We start from the raw sequence: 22,211 nt of genomic DNA, 5'->3' as shown, positions 1-22,211 counted from the left end.
TAGGTCGTATCACTGTACTGGTGAAATATAAAGATCAATTTCAGAACTTGCCTCTAATAGTAGTGAAAGGAGACAAGCCTGCCTTACTAGGAAGAAATTGGTTGAGCTCACTGAAGCTGGATTGGAGTAAGATTTTCTGTGTGGAAGCGAGATTTCCATCAACGGATGAGGTTATCAAGAAGTATCTGAAGGTCTTCTGCGAAACGGGCAGTCTGATCCAAGGCTTCAAGGCGAGTGTCAGGGTACAGAAGGACGCTAGATCAGTTTACTACAAGCCACGTTCCGTACCATATGCACTCGAGGAGAAAGTTGAGCAAGAACTCAAAAGACTAGAGACTGAGAACATTATTTGTAAGATAGATCGATGTAATTGGGCTATACCCATTGTTGTTGTACCTAAGTCCGATGGTAAGGTAAGATTGTGTGGTGATTATAAAGTAACTGTAAACCAGGTTCTAGAGGGTAATGTCCCCAATACATTTCCAAATATAGAAGATTTGTTCACAACACTGACAGGTGGTCAGATCTTCTCAAAACTGGATCTTACGAATGCCTACTTACAGCTTGAACTAGATGAGGAGTCCAAGTCTTGTTTGACTATAAATACTCATCTAGGCCTATATCAATTTAATAGGCTACCGTTTGGAGTGTCTTCCGCCCCTGCCATATTCCAAGGGGTGATGAATCAGATTTTGCAAGGTATTGAAGGGGTAATATGTTATTTGGATGACATACTAATTTCAGCACCAAATAGGCAAATTCATAACAACATATTGAATGAAGTCCTCAAACGGCTAGAGAAGCACAGAGTACGAGTGTCTGCTCGTAAGTGTGAGTTATTTAAAAACTCAGTGAAGTACTTAGGGTACAGAGTAGACAAAGATAGTTTGCATCCAACCATGGAAAAATTGGATGCAATTAGAAATGCACCCACTCCCAGGAATGTCACTGAACTTCGTTCATTCTTGGGTCTTTTGAACTATTATGGGAAGTTCCTACCAAATTTAGCTACAGTGTCATATCCATTGAATGAACTTTTGAAAAAACAGGTCCATTGGAAGTGGTCAAAAGAATGCGATCCAGCATTCAAGAAGTGTAAAAGCAAATTGGTAGAGGGCACTATGTTAGTTCACTATGACATATCTAAGGAGATTAAGCTAGCATGTGATGCCTCTCTGTATGGAGTTGGGGCAGTAATCTCTCATGTATTAAGTAGTGGGGAGAAGAGGCCAATTGCTTTTGCTTCACGCACTCTCAGTGCCAGTGAGAGTAATAATGCGCAAATTGAAAGGGAAGCTTTGGCATTAATTTTTGGGGTCAAGAAGTTTCACAAATACTTGTATGATCGTAAGTTTACCATCGTTACAGACCATAAGCCTCTAACAGCAATCCTCCATCCAAAATCCCCAGTTCCAACAATAGTTGCAGCCCGAATGCAGAAATGGGCTTTGATTTTGTCAGCATATACATATGATATTGAATACAGATGATCAGCTGATCACAGTAATGCTGATGCAATGTCTACATTGCCTTCCCCATCACAAGTTACACCCGATAGGGAAGAAGTGTTTTATTTTTCATACATTGATGAACTGCCAGTCACAGCTGAAGAGATTGGTAGAGCAACCAAACGTGACCCAGTGATGTCAAAGGTGTATGAATATATTGCAAATGGATGGCCAAACCAAGTAACAGACAAAGATACACATCCATTCTTCATTCGTAGGAATGAATTATGAGTCGATAAAGATTATATCATGTGGGGTGCAAGAGTGGTTATACCAAATCAATTCAGGTCCAAATTATCAGGAGACCTCCATGACCAGTACCTGGGAATGTGCATGACCAAGAGTTTTGCACGCAGTTATTTATGGTGGCCAGGTCTTGATAAAGATATAGAGTACATCATGAGTCAGTGTACGACATGTGAACCGGTAAGCAAGCAACCACCACCAGTACCATTACAGCCATGGAAGTGGCCTTCCAGGGTGTGGCAAAGGCTACATATTGACTTTGCTGAGTTAGAAGGACAACAATTGTTCATTGTGATTGATAGCCATTCGAAATGGGTTGAGGTGTTTCCAATGTGGAAAATAACAACATTGGACATTTTACAAAAATTATTTTCTTCATTTGGCCTCCCTGAAGAAATTGTTTTGGATAATGGACCACAATTTCGTTCAGAAGAATTTGCACAATTCACGAGCAAAAATGGTGTGAAACATATCGAGGTTCCACCATACCATCCTGCTTCGAATCCTGCATCTGCATCAGCAGAGCGCACTGTACAAATTGTAAAAGGTGCCTTCATAAAACAAATGTTAGATCCAAATCCAAGGAAACGACAGTTGTCATTGGATCACACATTGGCTAATTTTTTGATTACATATCAAAATACTCCTCATACAACTACTGGTAGAACACCAGCAGAGTTGTTTCTCAAACGACAGCCATGAACCAGATTCTCGTTGTTAAAGCCAAATTTGGCACAGTCCGTAGAAGAGATACAATTAAGACAGAAAAAGAATCATGATAGAGGTAGAGTAAAAGAGAGAAGTGTGAAATTAAACTAGAAGGTGAGAGTGAAGAACCATCACCATAAATGGTTAAAGTGGTTACCAGGAAGAGTGGTGAAGATATGTGGTCCTCGCACATATTTGGTAAAGTTGTTTGATCATGGACAGGTTAGGTTTGTTCATATTGATCATATTTTACCTACAGACATGGAAGGAGTTGAAGGTGGAATGATTCAATTATGTCTGACTCATCAGATAGTTTTGATATACCAGTAGCAAACCCTAAATCCAATGTACTGGAAACAAATCCAGGAGAGAATCAGAATGAAAGTCTGAGTCCGAGTCAGGAAAACAAAGAGCCTGAAGTTAGAGTGAGTTCAAATGAAAATCAAGAAAATTCCGTGGAGGAAAATGTTCCTCAGGATGAGGACGTATTGTGTACTGCAAGTGCAGGGTTAATAATAACAGAACCAGGCAGATCTCCGGAGGCTTCTGAGAGAGCTGCCTGCCATGTAGGAAGCTGTGTGTGTTTGTGCTCTGTGAATATATCACAATAAGTACATGTAAATATATGTAATACTTACTCTTGCAGATCCAACAAGGTCGTTCCATTGCTTGCGGCATTGGTTGCCCTCATGACGTTGGTCATTGGTCGTCGACAAGACCACCTCTGCTATCTCGACCCATATCTTCTGGTAGGCCTTTGGGGTGGGCTTCCCACGCCCTCCCTGGGTCAAATCACTCCAGCATAACTTGACCTCCTGCAGAAGGGAGGCATGTGCCGTGTCGGTGAACCTCCTTGCTCTTTTGCGCCCTCCAATGTGCTCCTCTCCCAGCTCACTGCTCTCGCCAGTGATAGTCTCCACAGTGTGCTGTGTCGCCTCCTCCTCTCCCTCCATTATAGGCATCAAATTCGGGCAAATATCTGGCTGGTAACAGCTAATTTGTTTTCCCAATTTGCTATAAAGCTCAAAACTCTCCCTCCTTCCTCCCCCACACATGCCTTCATTCCCTCTCAGCTCCCTCTCTCTCTGTCTCCTCTTATGTCTTGATGACTCGACCTCCTGAATCGCGGGAATCAAGCATTGCCATGCCATTGCTAAGGAAGGCGACACTTTACGGCAAAAGGTCAGAGAAATTTAACGCTAACGCCCATTTCATATCGTTCGCGGTAACGCCCAATTTCCAAAATGGAGACTAGGGACTTTGAGAATGGGCGACAAGCTGGCAATCTGAAAACCCATTTTTACCTCCCATGCCGGAAATAATGCCCATTTTTAGGCGACCTGCACAAAAGTGCAAAATCTAGCCCCATGTACCTGACATAGCTTGAGCGTTAGGGCTTGAAACTTCCACTGGAACACTGATATCATCTGAACAGTCATAAGATCAAGTACTATCAGAACTAAATCTAAAATATCAGCACTGGCTATTACTGTAGGCTAGACAAGTGACCTGCTCCACTAAATTGATGCATTCTGATGCTTAGACAGGGCAACACAGTGCAGGGCAAAAGAACAATATTTGTTAATCCTGAGATGTGTTACTCCTATTCACTGCACACTTGAAATGGTAACTTCTGTCTGATGGGAACATGGGTTTGCCTAAGGATCATAAGCTGCTGTGAGCAGAAACAAAGACAGTCGGGAACGGTCCGAATTGTCACAGTCTGCTTTTTGCTGGCAGTGTTGCCCACTTCTGCTGTTTTGTCCATGGATTGTGGATACAGGAATGCATCTTTTGAAAAAAAAATACTCAAAGTGCAAAGATAAATATATATAGATGTATATCCCAATTGAGTGTGAGGCCACCTTTTCACCAGGGATAGCACAGTGGTGAGTGAGAAACCCTGGGACACACCACCTCCCCTTTCAGCAGTTGGTTTAAGAACAACATAGACAGAGATCCAGTGTAGTTTGCCAGTCCTCTCAGCATCCGAGTGATGCATGATGTCAAGAGGAAGAACCTAAAATGTCAGGAGGAAAATGAATTAAAAATGAGCCACCTTCCCCATCCCATCCAAAAAAATACAATTTCATAGAAGGAAAACTGTATTACACATTTATGTAACAGTCTGTATTTAACCAACTATTTGCTTTTTCTGTAACAAGGAAATCTTGTTCTGTGCTCAGTGACTTGTTTGGTAAAGTCTCAAGTAGTAGGAATTTTGCCTTAAGTTCTGGTCATTCTATTGTATTGATTTTTTTTTTGTTTGTGTTGTGCATGGAGAAAGAGTCAGACTGAACTCTGAGCTCAAAGTAAAGTGTGACCTTAGTCTTTTATTGCAGGTCTCCACAGTGCCTCTCCAACCTGTGAAGCCTCCTTAAATACCTGTGCTCCCAAGGGATTATGGGATCTGGGGCCCTTCTTGCCCTGGTTGATCGCCTCGGTGTGAAAGCTGGTGTTGTTGAATCATTTGTTGGGCCCTCGCTGGGCTGCTGTGCAGCTGGCCTTGCTGGGCTGCCTGGTGTGTTGGAACCTGCAGGGCTGCTGTGGATGATGGGTTCTGCTTCGTGGTCAACCGTGGTGCCGGTTGCCACTGGTTTGTATGTTGGGAGATCAAAAAAGGTAGGGTCCAAGGTGGGTTGCTCAGGATAGTCTGTGAATCTGAGTTTGATTTGGTCCAAGTGTTTTCGGTGACTGAGTCCATTTGAAAGTTTGACATGAAACACCCTGCTCCCCTCTTTGGCCACGACAGTGCCGGGAAGCCACTTGGGGCCTTGTCCATAATTTAATACAAATACAGGATTATTGATTTCAATCTCGCGTGACACATTTGTGCTATCATGGTATGCACTTTGTTGAAGCCACCTACTCTCTTCCTGTTCATGTAGATCAGGGTGAACTAACGAGAGCCTTGTCTTAAGTGCTCTTTTCATGAGCAGTTCAGCAGGTGGGATCACAGTGAGTGAGTGGGATCTCGTGCGGTAGCTAAGCAGGACTTGGGATAGGCGAGTTTGCAATGAGCCTTCAGTTACCCTCTTCAAGCCTTGTTTGATGGTTTGCACTGCTCTCTCTGCCTGACCATTGGACGCTGGTTTAAACGGGGCAGATGTGACATGTTTGATCCTGTTACGGGTCATGAATTCTTTGAACTCAGCACTGATAAAACATGGCCCGTTGTCGCTTACCAATACATTGGGTAAGCCGTGTGTGGCAAACATGACCCGCAGGCTTTCAGTAGTGGCAGCGGACATGCTAACCAACATTATCTCACGTTCAATCCACTTGGAGTACAAGTCTACAACCTGCATAGTCGATGTGTACCCGAGACCACGGTTTGGAGGGCCAAGATCATAAACTTAGCGGCGCCTCCCTGGGTACATTGCTTAACTGCGAGCATCTATTACATCTGTGAACGCAGGACTCTAAGACCGCATCGATACAGGGCCACCACACGTGGGATCTGGCTATCGCTTTCATCATTACGATGCCTGGGTGGGTACTGTGGAGGTCATTGATGAAGGTGTCTCTGCCCTTCTTGGGGACCACTACTCGATTGCCCCACAGAAGGCAGTCTGCCTGGATAGACATTTCATCTTTGCGCCACTGGAATGGCTTTATCTCTTTCTGCATTTCCACTGGGACACTGGACCAGCTCCCATGAAACACACAGCTTTTGACTCGAGATAATAAGGGGTCCTGGCTTGTCCAAGTTTTGATCTGCCGGGCAGTGACGGGTGATTGCTCACTCTCGAATGCTTCCATAACCATGGCTAGATCTCCGGGCTGCGCCATTTCCACCCCCGTGGTGGGCAATGGCAGCCTACTGACAGCATCGGCGCAGTTTTCTGTGCCTGGCCTGTGGCGGATGGCGTAGTTGTATGCGGACAACGTGAGCGCCCATCTCGGGATGCGGGCTGATGCATTGGTATTTATCCCTTTACTCTCGGAAAACAGGGATATAAGTGGCTTATGGTCAGTTTCAAATTTGAATTTTAACCCAAACAGGTATTAATGCATTCTCTTTACCCCATAGACACACGCTAACGCTTCTTTTTCAATCATGCTGTAGGCACTCTCAGCCTTAGACAGACTCCTGGATGCATAAGCAACCAGTTGCAGTTTCCCAAAATCATTAGCTTGTTGCAATACACACCAGACGCCATATGACGATGCATCACATGCTAGTACCAAACGCTTACATGGATCATACAACACAAGCAATTTGTTTGAGCATAACAATGTTCTCGCTTTTACAAAGGCATTTTCTTGGCTTTTGCCCCAAACCCATTCGCCCCCTTTTCGTAGTAAGACATATGTGCTGAGACCCGGTAGGAAGTTACCAAAGTAATTCAAGAGTTCCAGAAACGACCGCAGCTCCGTCACGTTCTGTGGCCTCGGTGCGTTCTCGATTGCCTCCGTCTTCGCGATGGTGGGCCTGATGCTCGTTCGCTGCAATCGTCCTTCCCAAGAACTCCACTTCAGGCGCCAGGAAAACGCACCTCGAGCGTTTTAACCTGAGCCTCATGCGATTGAGTCGACTAAGAACCTCCTTCAGGTTCTGCAGGTGCTTGACTGTGTTCCGACCCGTGACCAAGATTTCATCCTGGAAGACCACGGTGTGCGGGACCGTCGTCAGTAAACTTTTCATGTTTCTCTGGAATATCGCCGACGCTGATCAGATTCCAAACAGGCATCTGTTATAAACAAAAAGACCTTTGTGCGTGTTGATACAGGTGAGGGCCTTCGATGATTCCTCCAGTTCCTGCGTCATGTAGGCTGAAGTCAGATCCAGCTTCGTGAACATCTTTTCTCCTGCCAGCGTTGCAAAGAGGTCATCGGCTTTTGGTAGTGGGTATTGGTCCTGCAGGGAGAAATGATTGATAGTTAATTTGTAATTGCCACAGATTCTGACGGTGCCGTCTCCCTTGAGGACTGGGACAATGGGACTGGCCCACTCACTGAACTCGGTCGGTGAAATGATGCCCTCTCGTTGCAGCCGGTCTAGCTCAATCTCTACCCTTTCTCTCATCATATACGGTACTGCTCTCGCCTTGTGATGGATGGGTTGCGCCCCCGGAATTAGGTGGATCTGCACTTTTACTCTTTGGAATTTCACAATGCCTGGTTCAAACAGCAAAGGAAATTTGTTTAAGACCTGGGCACAGGAAGTGTCGTCAGCGGGTGATAGCGCTCGGACATCGTCCCAGTTCCAGCATATCTTTCCGAGCCAGCTCCTGCCGAGCAGCATGGGACCATCGCCCGGTACCACCCAGAGTGGTATCTTGTGCACCGCTCCATCGTAGGAGACCTTTACGGTAGTACTGCCGATTACAGGAATCAGTTCTTTCGTGTAAGTTCTTAGTTTCGTGCAAACTAGTGTTAAGACTGGCCTTGAGGCCTTCTTGCACCATAACCTTTCGAAAGTGTTTTTGCCCATGATGGACTGGCTCGCCCCTGTGTCCAGCTCCAGTGACACCAGGAGTCCATTTAGTTCCACATTCAGCATTATCGGAGGACGATTCGTGGTGAATGTGTGCACCCCATGTACCTCTGCCTCCTCGGTCTGAGGCTCTGGTTCATCATGATCCTCCATGGATCTGTCCTCCTCTGCAACATAGTGGTTTGCAGGTTTAACAGGCTTTGCAGCTTGCCTGCACACTCGTTGGAGGTGTCTCATTGTTCCACAGCCCTTGCAAACGTACTCCTTGAATCGGCATGAATGGAAATGATGATCACCCCCGCAGCGCCAACAAGGTGTTAATGGCCTTGCATTCATCACCCTTGATGGTGGACTCTCAGACATCTGTGGACGTGCAGCTGCAGGTATGTGTGACCTGCCCTGTACATTACGATTCGAAAACAACATCACTTTGTTCACAGTACTTATAGCAGCACTTGTGTGCTGAGAGATTTGCTTCGTATTGTCACTGGTGGCAATGAACACTTGGGCTATGCTATGGCCTTACTCAAGGTTGGGGTTTCTACAGTCAAAAGTTTGCGAAGTATGGTTTCGTGGCCAATGCCAAGTACGAAAAAGTCTCTGAGCATGTGCTCCAAATGTCCTTCAAATTTGCAAAGTCCTGCAAGGTGTCTTAGCTCGGCGACATAACTCGCCACTTCCTGGCCTTCAGACCTTTTGTAGGTGTAGAACCGGTACCTCGCCATCAGAACGCTTTCCTTCGGGTTCAAATGCTCTCGGACCAGTGTGCACAAATCGTCGTATGATTTCTCCGTGGGTTTCGATGGAGAGAGCAAATTCTTCATGAGGCCATACGTTGGTGCCCCACAGACGGTGAGGAGGATCGCCCTTCGTTTGGTAGCACTCTCTTCCCCATCTAGCTCGTTGGCCATGAAGTATTGGTTGCGTCGCTCCACAAAAGTTTCCCAATCATCGCCCTCCGAGAATTTCTCCAGGATGCCCACTGTTCTCTGCATCTTTTGGTTCGCTATCTGTATCTCGTCACCAGTTGTTGTGTATGGAGAAAGAGTCAGACTGAACACTGTGAGGTCAAAGTAAAGTGTGACCTTAGTCTTTTATTGCAGTTGTCTCCAGAGTGCCTCTCCATCCTGTGAAGCCTGCTTAAATACCTGTGCTCCCAAGGGATTATGGGATCCCTTGGGATTCCAGGGGATGAGCCCCCTGGTGGCTGTACAGTGTAAATATAAGTCCACATATATAACAATTTGTATGTTATCTTATTGGTATTTAATTTAGCCTCCACAAGATCCTGCAAATCTACTGGGAGAATAGATGCACCAACGTCAGAGCTCTCGCTCAAGCCAACATCCCCAGCATCGAAGCACTGTCCACGCTCGACCAGCTCCATTGAGTGGGCCACATCGTCCGCATGCCCGACACGAGACTCCCTAAGCAAGCGCTCAACTCGGAACTCCTACATGGCAAGCGAGCCCCAATTGGGCAGAGGAAACGTTTCAAGGAAACACTCAAAGGCTCTTTGAAAAAATGCAACATCCCCAGCGACACAAGGGAATCCCTGGCCAAAGACCACCCTAAGTGGAGGAAGAGCAACCAGGAGGGCGCTGATCTCCTCGAGTCTTGTCGCCGAGAGCATGCAGAAATCAAGCGCAGACATAGGAAGGAGCCTGCGGCAAACCAGACTCCCCACCCACCCTTTCCTCCAATCACTGTCTGTCCCACCTTTGACAGAGACTGTAATTCACGCATTGGACTGTACAGCCACCTGAGAACTCACTTTTAGAGTGGAAGCAAGTCTTCCTTGATTCCGATTGACTGCCTATGATGACGATTTAATTTAGCATGTAAGAACACCCATTGCATTGATTTGTTTTATATACAAAAAATGCTGCATATAAATAAAACATTTTGGGGTAGAAGTTGCCCCCCGTCCGAAACGGGGCACTCCCACCCCATTTTGATGGTTTTTCCCAGTTCAGGTCGCCTCTTGAGTGACATTCGGCTCTTTGTTTTTTCCTCTCCGATCCAGAATTCGATCATAATGGGGGCGGTGACAGCAACTGAGGGGCAAAAGGTGGGTGTGGAGCGGTGTCACCGCCGCGATGACGCCATCATGGCGCGCAATCACCACGGCCCACCCCTTCACTTAGAGAGGGTGCCAGGCTGCCTGTTGGTGGTCCGGCCAAACCCGGGGGGCACATTTCTCAGGCCAACATGGTAGTTGGCCAACAAAAAAAACATGGCAGCAGAGGCAGTAGGCCCTCCGCTTTAAGGGAAGCCACACCACCGCTGCAGAAGGGAAAACCAGGTTTTGGCACTGCTGGGCGTGCCGAAGATTTTCCGAAGGGACTGTCACCTTCGGGGGGTTAGATCAGCGGTACGCAGCATGGCCGCCGATTTACGGTGGTAACAGGTCTTAAGGAAAGGGGAAATTTCGGCCCCTTGATATCCTAGAAATATGGAAATAGTAGTACAAAGTATAGATAAACATTATCTAAGACTCATTTTATTCAAACCTAATTGAAGGATTGTGAATGTCAAATAGTCAGGTATCACAAAGTTAGATTTATCAAGCCAGTAAGCCTTTTGTACTTTAGTTATCACTGCATATTGAGGAATAAAGGGGGATTTTATTGATACTAGCACAATTTAGGTTGTTTTTTTTCCAGTTGGGAGTTGTGGAAATCTGGCTACCAGGTCTAAAAGGGATGTGCACATTTAAAGGTAACTGGCTGCATATGAGGACAAATATTGTTTCAGCCTTTTCAAAACTTCACAATACCATTTACATATTTTTCAGCGTATGCCATGGCTGGGGACGGAAAGCTAGGGGAGAAATGGCAAGTGTAAATGAAATGAAAGGAAACCCGATGTGGAGGTACAATGTATGAGCACGTGACAGTAATGCAACACCTGGTTACTGGCTGGCAAAATGATGAGGGGTGCCACTTTTGTCACTTCAGCGCGTGCTCTGTACAGAACAGCTGGGCACCATTCCTGGCGGCAGGTGGTGAACATGCTGAACACTGTATACACGAACTGCAGGGTCTAAGAACATTTCACTGCAGCTCTTCAGGCATTGCGCACCCATTCTCTGCAGGGCACAACTTCAAGATGGAATGTACAAGGCAAAGTCAAACCTTCCAATCTTCCAAGGCTGTCACATCTCAAGTTACAGTAAAACAGCCTAGCTGTATGATGAATAGTCACTTATTGACACCCAGATTGGCATGCATGTGACTGTCACCGTGCTTGCACTCCTTTAACTTACAGCTCTTCAAGACTACTTTTCTGCTCATACAGCAAGATGGCATATTGAGATCCTACTCGCTATCTCCAGAGATACATCCCTGGTGAAGCTTAGGTGGGGAAAACACATCTCCTCTGACATGGCCAAGTAGCTCAGGCGGGATCTTTGGATCTGCATAATTGTGTAACAGCAGTTCTGTGCAACCTGCCTCAGGCAGTCTTCCCTTTGATCACTGCTTTGCATCTCATCCTCAAGCTCTCTAAAGGCAAGAAAATTTCCCAAAGGAACGCCCAGCCTATCCAGCAGGGGCTGTTTCCATTTCGGAGGGCAACAGTTTTTTTTAAAAGAAAGAAAAAGTGAGCAGTAACCTGTAAAATGGCAACAAAACAATGCACCTTAAAAAAAAGACAGCAAAACCAAACCAAAGGGCAAACAAAAATCACTATCGCAACCTGCAAAATCAGAACCCAGCTTCTGAAGGCCAAGAAATAAGTTTGGACGTGAGCCCCTCTTATACAATTGCACTGCAGATGATGTTGCGTTTTGGGTAAAAGCGCTGAAAAATGTAATAGAGGGAAGCTGCACCTTAATTAGCACACTTTTCAGGTCTTTAATGAGGCTTTGGTACTCCAGGAGCATGAGCCTCCTGAGCCCCAGCATTGCCCAGTCTGAAAATACAGAGTGCTCCCGGTGTATTTTCAGCACTCTGTCCTGAATCCTCTAACTCCCCTTGGGTCTGGCGTATGCATGTACCACTGCCGCATTGGAGCAGAAAGTCTCCCCTATTAACTTGGAAAGTACTCTCAGCAGTATTAGTAGCAAAAGTGTTAGATGCATTGGTATGGAATTCCTGTGTGTGTGCTGGTTAGTGAATGCAGGTAGTCCGTTTGGTATTGAGCCCATTTTATACAAATGCACAGCGGCGATGTTTTTCTTTGGGTGCAACTGCCAGAAAATGCGAGAGGGAAGCCATGCCTTAATTTGCTTAATTTGCATACTTTACTGCATTAATTAACCAGCTTTCTTTAAATGATTTAACGAATACATTAAAATTCTACAGAGAGGAATTTTATACAAAAGTGTTAATGTGCCTGTCACTAATACTGCAGAGATCAATTTCAACCATATAGTCTATTTGGTTATAAAACTGAAATTGTCTGAATGATATCACAGGAACAGGTTTGAATATCAGCAAGAGTTATTGAGGACTGGGATGTGAGATAACTTTTAATAGAAGGTGTACAGTTAAAGTGGGTCTCAGACCTATTAATTCAGCCTGCTTTAGGCCACACTGAATAAATTTGTTGTTAATCATGTCACTGCCAGGGTTGAGAATTCTCCAACCACATTGATTTTCATGACGTTTTTGTGTTTTTGCATCATCCATTCTGCCTTGTTGCTAACATATACCTGACATTCTCTCGCATCAGAAAGGATCCAGATATTACAAACAACAAACTGTCATAAGTAAAGAATTTGTCTCCACTATTCATGCTTAAGTGACATGAATAAGTTGACTATTTATTTTATGTGCCTTGTATAGTATGTCATTTATTTTGGACACAGTGATGATGTATAGGCTGATTCTAGGGAGTATGATACATTTCTAATTTCAGAAAAAACATTAGCAATTCAGTGGTATGTATGGCATTCTAGAAATTTTTGCATCTAATATTTCCCTCACATTGATAGTGTACTATTTTAATTGCCTGTCATCCAATACAAGCTTCCTGTCTTCAAACCGTAGGTTCTGTAACAAAATAAAGCAACAACTTAACTATTTAAATTAATGAAAGCAGACTGCATGCTAATTATCATTTTCAATTTGGGGCATTGGATAAAGTATCCAATTTCCTTATTTTGATCAATGTGCAAGAGATGGGTTTGTTTTAAAAGCATGTTGCAAATTTTGTGACCTACAAAGCATGGCTGGGCATTTGACTTAAACTGGCATATAAGCCCCAGAGTAGGAGACTTCCTACAGTTTAAAAAAACAGGCAGCTGGTAGAAAGAAAAATTCTGTATAAAGTGAACATACTGGGGCTTCCTGCCGTTTCAGCAGTGCCGTGTCCCTGGGTGAGACATCTGTTGTATAAATATCAGAACATTGGTACTTTTGTCATGAGATACTCTTCTTTAATGCTCCATTCCTTGTTTCTAATCAAGTATCCGTGATATCTTCTCAGTTTAATTTATTTTATAAATGGGCAGATTTTCCAGAGGGGCGCTGCAGAAAAGTCCTTACTGAGGATTTTTTTTTAAACAATCCTAGCAACCTTGGTTAAATTTCTTCACTTCCTTTGAGGCTTAGTATGGATGCAGATGTTATCCTTTTCACACATGCTGGGTGACATTGTACCATCGTGACCCTTTCTTTTGTAAAAACCCACGGCACCATCTCTGCGGTAATGACTACACTAGCCCCCGGCCTGGCCACAGCTGTCTGTATTCGTTTTTTTCTGTATCCTTCTCATTATTTGCCATCGTCTCTCACCGATGCAGATCTTGATCAAGGGGACATTAAAGTACCTTCCTTATTGTCCCTCATGTAAATATAAAAGCTATTTTTAAAATGTCATCAATAATGCAACATACAGTGCTGCCTAAAATCAAATGTTAAGAAGTTGTATCTGTGTTTTACATTAATATACAGATAATTTTTTTAAACAGGCAATTTGCCAAAATAACCGATTCATTTGCATGTGTAGAGGTCCTTATATATGCACATCTAATATCACAAACTTAATCACAAATCCAGAAATTACATAACAAGAGAAACAGTGGTCTGATAATCAGGCAAGAAAACAAACTATGATTCATTTTTGCTAATAAATAAACATTACTTTTGCCAACAGATCAAATTTCTAGTGATTGCACTTTTTCTGCCAAGTCTCCCTCCTCCCCTCCGTTACTTGATCACAGTGCAGTTCCATGAAGACTGGTCATCCTCCAGTATCTTGTTCAAGTGGCCATTATTCATGTATGGGCCTTTACAGTGAGTAACTGCTGGCTATTCAGCTGCTGGAGGCATCGCACCCTCATTTTGTCCGCATGTGACCTCGACATAGATTGCTGGACAGTGATCAGGTGCAGGGGTCCTGGTCATTTTCCCTCTCTCTAACCCAGCATGCTGAGGCCAATTGAAGGACTCCAACAACCAGCCTCACTCAGAGCTAACGCAGCACATACAACATTGTACTTCCAAAGAGAAACCTCTGTCATTGCCTCTCATCTTGAGCCAGGTTTTCTGGGAAAGCAACAGTATTGATTGAATTGTATTCAATGTGCAGTTATGCTTCCACACTAACGAAAACTAAGGTAATTTAACCTGCAGTTGGATTCTGTTCTGTCACTGACGTGTTTTATGTCACTGCAGTTGATACACTTGGGTCTTGTTCTCGTGCATAACACATGAAATATTTGCAATTACAAAGCCTCTAGATAAAATTAACCTAGAAAGTTTCATAAGTAGTGTAATACATCCTGTGCCATTTTCTATTTGCTGCAATTCTCAAGATGGTGGTTGGCAGCTTGTCGTCACTCACATTTTTCATTATTTTGTCAATCACACTAAAAAGCTTTGGAATAGAGTAAAACATGTATATTTTGATGCTTAATAATAAAATGATGCAAATCGTACATTGTACGGATACAAAAATACATTAAAACAGAAATGCAGTCATATAAATGTATCTTGGGTGCTGAAAATATAATGGAGATATATGGGTAGATATAAGAATTTAAGCAAAATACTGTGGAAGAACCATCATGTGTCATTTTCCACCAGAGAACAACCAAACTAAAATTGCTATCAAATAAACAGAGGGATCGTTGAACAAGTGGGAGTTGATTTTAGCAATTTAATATAATAATTATGATCAATAGTTCTCATAATTAAAAAAAATCCAACATGAAGTATGCTTTTAATGTTGGAATTATAAATGTATTTTTATTCTTTCAGTGCTCGCAAGAATGAAAAACTGGACATGGTAGAAAGAGCGAGTATGTGGGCTTGTATTTCTAAACTTTCACTCTGTGACCTCAGGATTGTAGATTGGAATCCCAACCTTGATGGCAATTGAAGATTGCCAGCTCCCACCTGTTCTCAGATGTGACACCAGGGGTCGAAATTCGGTATGGCCATTTTTGAGGTGTTGGCACTGCCTGAGTGCTGATTTTAGCTCTGGGCATTAGGTGCAGGCTGTAAATGCCAAATTTAGTTTTAACACCCAAAGATGAGAGAGCAGCGCTAAAAGTGGCGTTGCACACTCATCGTCGGGCAACAATGGGGCAGGAGCTCAGGAGACCTACTGAATTTTGTGATGTAAGGCTGCCGGAATGCGAGCTAGAAAAACGGGGAGAAAAAAAAACGGAAACTTATCCGAGCCTCACACATACTTCCCCACTTGTACAACTAATGAATAAAAGATGAAATAAATAAAGAAAGAAATTACCTTGATCTCTGGACAATTCCGCCCGAGCACCCTCCACTCCCTCCACTTTTTCTTGGCTGCATGGACGCCTGGCCGTTAGGCCTCCGTACATACCAAATATTGTGGCAGTGGCGCCAAGGGGGCGTCTTACGCTGGATAACATCACCACGTGGGTGGCGTTAGAGGGCGCAGCATTACCTCTTGGCACTTCCACCAACGAACAACTCAATTTCCATGGAGTCGTGGACGCCGCTCACCGCCGACGGAAGGACTTTGCCGCCTGTTAGCCGCCCCTCTCAGGCGGTAATGGGTGGCATAAGAAACCGAATTTCGACCGCTGGGTGCTGCACGGCAAGACATTGCTGTGTTCCATTTCAGGCCAGGATGAAGGATAAGGACTGTCAAGATGAGCCTTGCCCTGCAGCAAGTGTAGTTGGGTTTATAGTTTTCCTCTGAATTCTCTTGAGTATCGAAGATTAAAGGTGATCTAATTGAGGTATTTAAGATGATTAAAGGATTTGATAGGGTAGATAGAGTGAAACCATTTTCTCTATTGCGGGAGTCCGGAACAAGGAGGCATATCTTTAAAATTAGAGCTAGGCCATTCAGGCATGATGTCAAATGCTGTTGACGCTAGGTCTATTGATAGATTTTTGTTAGGCAAGGGTATTAAGGGATGTAGAACCAAGGTGGGTAAATGGAATTTAGATACGGAGCAGCCATGATCTAATTGAATGACAGAACAGGATTGATGGGCTGAATGGACTATTCCTGTTACTATATGTTCCTAAAGGAGACTATGGAGGTATAAGGGCAGAGTTGGGTAAAGTGGACGGGGAAAATAGATTCAAGTGTAGGACGGTTGATGAACAGTGGTGTACATTTAAGGAGATATTTCTCAAGAAAAATATATTCCAGTGAGGAGGAAAGGGTGTAAGAGAAAAGGTAGCCATCCGTGGCTAACGAAAGAAATAAAGGACGGTATCGAATTAAAAACAAGGGCATACAAAGTGGTCAAAACTAATGGGAGGACAGAAGACTGGGAAGCTTTTAAAATCCAGCAAAGAACGACTAAAAAAATGATTAAGAAAGGGAAGTTAGACTATGAAAGTAAACTAGCACAAAATATAAAAACAGATAGCAAGAGTTTCTATGGGTATATAAAAAGGAAAAGAGTGGCTAAAGTAAATGTTGGTCCCTTAGAGGACGAGACAGGGAAATTAGTAATGGGAAACATGAAGATGGTAGAAACTCTGAACAAATATCTTGTATCAGTTTTTTCGGTAGAGGATACTAACAATATTCCGACAGTGGATAGTCAAGGGGCTATAGCGGGTAGGAACTTAACACAATCACAATCACTAAGGAGGTGGTATTCAGTAAGATAATGGTACTAAAGGCAAATAAATCCGCTGGACCTGATGGCTTGCATCCTAGGCTCTTAAGAGAAGTAATGGCAGGGATTGTGGATGCATTGGTTGTAATTTACCAAAATTCCCTGGATTCTGGGGAGGTCCCAGCAGATTGGAAAACTGCAAATGTAATGCCCCTATTTAAAAAAGGAGGCAGACAAAAAGCAGGAAACTATAGACCAGTTAGCCTAACATCTGTGTTTGGGAAAATGTTGGAGTCCATTATTAAAGAAGCAGTAGCAGGACAGTTGGAAAAGCAAAATTTGGTCAGGCAGAGTCAGCATGGATTTAAGAAGGGGAAGCCATGTTGACAAATTTGCTGGAATTCTTTGAGGATGTCACGAACAGGGTAAAGGGGAACCAGTGGATGTGGTGCATTTGAACTTCCAGAAGGCATTTGACAAGGTGCCACATAAAAGGTTACTGCACAAGATAAAAGTTCACGGGGTTGTGGGTAATATATTAGCATGGATAGAGGATTGGCTAACTAACAGAGAACAGAGAGTCGGGATAAGGTTCATTCTCTGGTTGGCAACCAGTAACTAGTGGAGTGCCGCGGGGATCAGTGTTGGGACCCCAACTATTTACAATCTATATTAACGACTTGGAAGAAGGGACTGAGTGTAACGTAGCCAAGTTTGCTGATGATACAAAGATGGGAGGAAAAGCATTGTGTGAAGAGGACACAAAAAATCTGCAAAAGGACATAGATAGGCTAAGTGAGTGGGCAAAAATTTGGCAGATGGAGTATAATGTCGGAAAGTGTGAGATCATGCACTTTGGCAGAAAAAAAATCAAAGAGAAAGTTATTATTTAAATGGAGAAAGATTGCAAAGTGCCCAGTACAGTGGGACCTGGGGGTACTTGTGCATGAAACACAAAAGGATAGTATGCAGGTACAGCAAGTGATCGGGAAGGCCAATGGTATCTTGGCCTTTATTACAAAAGGGATGGACTATAAAAGTAGGGAAGTCTTGCTACAGCTATATAAAGTACTGGTGAGGCCACACTTGGAATGCTGCGTGCGGTTTTGATTTCCATATTTACGAAAGGATATGCTTGCTTTGGAGGCAGTTCAGAGAAGGTTCACTAGGTTGATTCCGGTGATGATGGGGTTGACTTATGAGGAAAGGTTGAGTAGGTTGGGCCTCTACTCATTGGAGTTCAGAAGAATGAGAGGTGATCTTATCGAAACATATAAGCTTATGTGGGGGCTTGACAAGGTGGATGCAGAGAGGATGTTTCCACTGATGGGGGAGACTAGAACTAGAGGGCATGATCTTAGAATAAGCGGCCACCCATTTAAAACAGAGATGAGGAGAAATTTCTTCTCTCAGAGGTTGTAAATCTGTGGAATTCGCTGCCTCAGAGAGCTGTGGAAGCTGGGACATTGAATAAATTTAAGACAGAAATAGACAGTTTCTTAAACGATAAGGGGGTAAGGGGTTATGGAGAGCGGGTGGGGGAGTGGAGCTGAGTCCATGATCAGATCAGCCATGATCTTATTGAATGGCGGAGCAGGCTCGAGTGGCCGTATGGCCTACTCCGGTTCCTATTTCTTATGTTCTTATGTTCTTATTAAATCCAAATTAGTTGACATTGTTGTTTTGATTTGGATTTGATATATTTATAAATTTTGTTTGAAGTGTTTGTTTTGTGGTGGCTCTCATTTTAGCTTTGTGCGCAGGAGAACGCTGTGATATTCCATGACAGATGGATGGTAAGATGGGGAAGTGGTGAGCAACAAGAATCTGGGGTTTCATTCATTGGAACAAGAGTCTGACGTGGCGTTCAAGGACAGCCCGTCCGGAACAGGGGTCTGCTGCCTGCCTCCTCCCTTCCTCCTCTTCCTCCTTCTCCCCCTCCTCCTTCTCCTCCTGAGGAGGTCCGAACACCCGTGGTGGCAAGGGCTACGTCCTCATGATAATGAAGTTGTGGAGCATGCAGCAGACCACTACGAAATGGGACATCTGCTCCAGTGTGTACTGGAGGGCTCCTCCCGAGTCATCAAGATAGCGGAACTGTTGCTTGAGCACTCCGATGGTCTGATTGATGATGTTCTCCATGGCAGCATGGCACTCATTATACGATTGCTGGCCATGAGATGTGGGGTTACAGAGGGGAGTCATCAGCCAGGTGCAGAGTGGATGTCCTTTGTCTCGGGGCAGCCACCCTTGGGCTTGACGAAGTGGCTGGAAGATTGCTGGCACAGTGGACTGGTGCAGGGTGAAAACACCATGACTGCTGCCAGGATATGAGGCATTCACCATTATGATGCGCTGGGAGTGGTCGCACACCAACTGCACATTAAGTGAGTGGTAGAATTTGCTGTTATGGAACAGCTCAGGTTTGGTATGTGGCGCCCACAAAGCCAAGCTGTGCAGTTGATGGCGCCCTGCACCATGGAGAAGCCAATATCCTGGCAAAGCCACATACCGCTCCTCCTGCTTCTCCCAGTTCAGAGAGAAGACAATGAAATATCTTCTTCTACAGTACAGAGCCTCTGTGACCTCCCAGATACAGCAATGGACAGTGAACTGGGAGATAGCTATGTCTCATGCTCCAGACTGAAAGGATCTGGTGTCAAAACAATTGAGGGCCACAGTAAACTTGAGAGCCACTGGCAGTGCTGTCATTGCCCTGCTCGAAGGCTGCACTTCTGGTTGCAGGACGTAGCAGAGTTCTGTGACCATCTCCTTGGTGAAATGGAGTCTCCTAATACATTGCTCCTGGCTTAAGTGCAGGTAAGAGTAATGCTCTCGGAAGACCCTAGGTGGATAAAGCCTCCTGCTGAGAACCATCCCACCCCTACTCCTCCTCCCTCTGTGAGCATCTTATCATCTTCCTCGCTGCCTCTGCTCCATGTATAGCCTCATGTCTGGGAGCAAATGGTGTGAACAGAACCATTTAAATGAGAAGCAAGGCATTCTTCACTTGTAGCAACACTCCCTCTTACCTCACTGACTTTATATAACTGTAGAAAGCTCCAAACGTTTGCTCAAATTTACACAGCACCAGTAGAAATGAAAACGCAAATCAGCTGCAAGTTATTGATAATCCCTTTAAATAGCACTGGTGGGGGGGTCCTGCCTGTTGCTGAATGCATGTTCAGCTGGTCGTGATTTCGAGAGGGTGTTAAAAGGTGCGGCGACATCCAAAATGGCAGGTCATGCATCAAATCAGCATTGTACGTGATTAATATCCGAGTCTGGCTCATCTAAATGTCTGGTGTGAGCGCAGGCAATGGCAGCACTGCTGACCTGTCCAAAATGGCAGCCGCCATGTTCTGTGCCGGAAGTGGACAGAAGCATTCTGGCCGCAATTTTTCTTCCAAACTGGCCTTAATGGCTGACGCAAATGGGTCCAGTTTCCCAGCTGTAGCATTTTGTTGGGTTGTCCTTCCTCTCTGGAATGACCCTAGAGGAATTGACCATAGCTTCTACCTCTTTCCCGGCCCCTTCCCGGCCCAGCTCTCATCAAACTTCTTGGGCCTAAAATTGCGGTCGGAGACTTCCTTCGTACAAACGCCTCCAACCCGAAAAAAATCTACGAAAGTACCAGGTGGTCTCGGAGGAACGCAAGATCCCCGGTCAGAGGCCTAGATTCGCTGTGCAGCGCATGGGGAGATGCCTTTCAGGTACGCAAATCCAAGCTGGGATCACATGGGCCTGGACCACCAATCACGAAATGGGAACTCTGTTTGTATAAGTTTCCATTACTATCAATAAGAAAATCCCCAAAACACCCAAACACAGCATAATAAATAAATAAAACACCTCACATATTTAAAATTAATTAAAAAAATATTTTTTTTTGGATTTTTTTAATGTGTTTTAAGTGTTAAAAATAAACTTACCTTAATGGATAGGGTTTTTACTATAAAAATGTGTATTTAAATTTAATTTTTTTATTTTTTAAAACTCTTACGCTGGTAAAAGTAGGCTATGCACCTGCTTTCACCAGGCTTAAAAGTTTGAAGGATATTCGCTGGGCATGAGTTGGGCAAGTAGCCCAACCTCTCCCATGCAGATGTCCTTCTCCCGGGAATGCGGAGGATCTGTCAAGAGAAATCTCGATCGAAAAGCTGGTTTTCGGTGCCTATGCATCGCGCCCCGAAAACCAGCTTTTGCGAGGCCTTGCTGGGTCTGTGCGCACTTCGTATGGACCCGGAATTTTAGTCCCAATGTCTTCCATGAAACTTGATATGGCTAAGTCAAATCTAGCTGCAAAAATTCAGGCCTGGTTGTGCAGAAATATAAATAAGTGTCATTCATTGGGGATGGTTTGAGTATAAAATACATACATATAGTGGTATTGTGTAAAACTAGAAAGAAAATACTTTAAACCACTGTGCCCTATAAATGCACATTAACATTTTTAAAGTGCTCTCATCGCAAAGATTTTTCCCTTTTTGGTGCTCTTTTCAGGTGTACTGAAAGTATTTGTTTGCTGATCCTTTGAGGTGTATCAGTAATATTTTGTAAACTGAGTTTCCTAACTAAATAATGAGGAAATTGGTGATGTCGTCATTAGTCAGTTTATACAGCTGCTGCCATAGTGAGAGAAAAACTGGTAGGTTGCCAAAGAAAGCTGGGGTGAGATCAGTGCCACGTCCGTGTGTCTGTAAATAATCATCACAGACATACTAAAATGGACCTTTAGATTTACAGTTACATTAAATTTAATTTTTAGGCTGAAGCACGGCGAGGTTACTAATGTAAGGAAAGGATGGCCTGATGTCTGTTGGAACACATGCAGATTTGTGCTTATAATTACCACAGTGGTGAATTACTACTGATCTCAGCTATGTCAGTGCCAGTACAAGCCACACGGCGATTGGATGCTTTCCTATAGTAAGGAAGTTAAAATCAGAAGGGCTGTCACCCTGTACCACTCTTGTACCTTTATCTAAAGGTTGGTTATAAAGTTGTATTGGCAGAAGCCTGGAGAAAGTCACTTCTCTCGGCCTTTGAAACTGCATGGCATGAGGAAACAGAGAGGGAAAGGGAAAGTGACATAATTCCTTTGAAAATTAAGTTACTATACCATAATATATGTCGCAAAATGGTATGCCATGTGGCAAAGCATTGCTTGCACGAGTGCATAACTTGAACCCCAATATGTTTACTTAATAAAAACTTGGATGAAAGTTGCAAGTTATATGCTGGATTTTATGGTAATTAAAATGACTGTAATTACCAACATAATTTTACATTG

Source organism: Pristiophorus japonicus, chromosome 4 (assembly GCF_044704955.1).
Source record: "Pristiophorus japonicus isolate sPriJap1 chromosome 4, sPriJap1.hap1, whole genome shotgun sequence".
In the NCBI taxonomy this organism is placed as follows: domain Eukaryota; kingdom Metazoa; phylum Chordata; class Chondrichthyes; family Pristiophoridae; genus Pristiophorus; species Pristiophorus japonicus.
The sequence above is the reverse complement of the archived record's forward strand: the minus strand, read 5'-3'. Positions refer to the sequence as shown.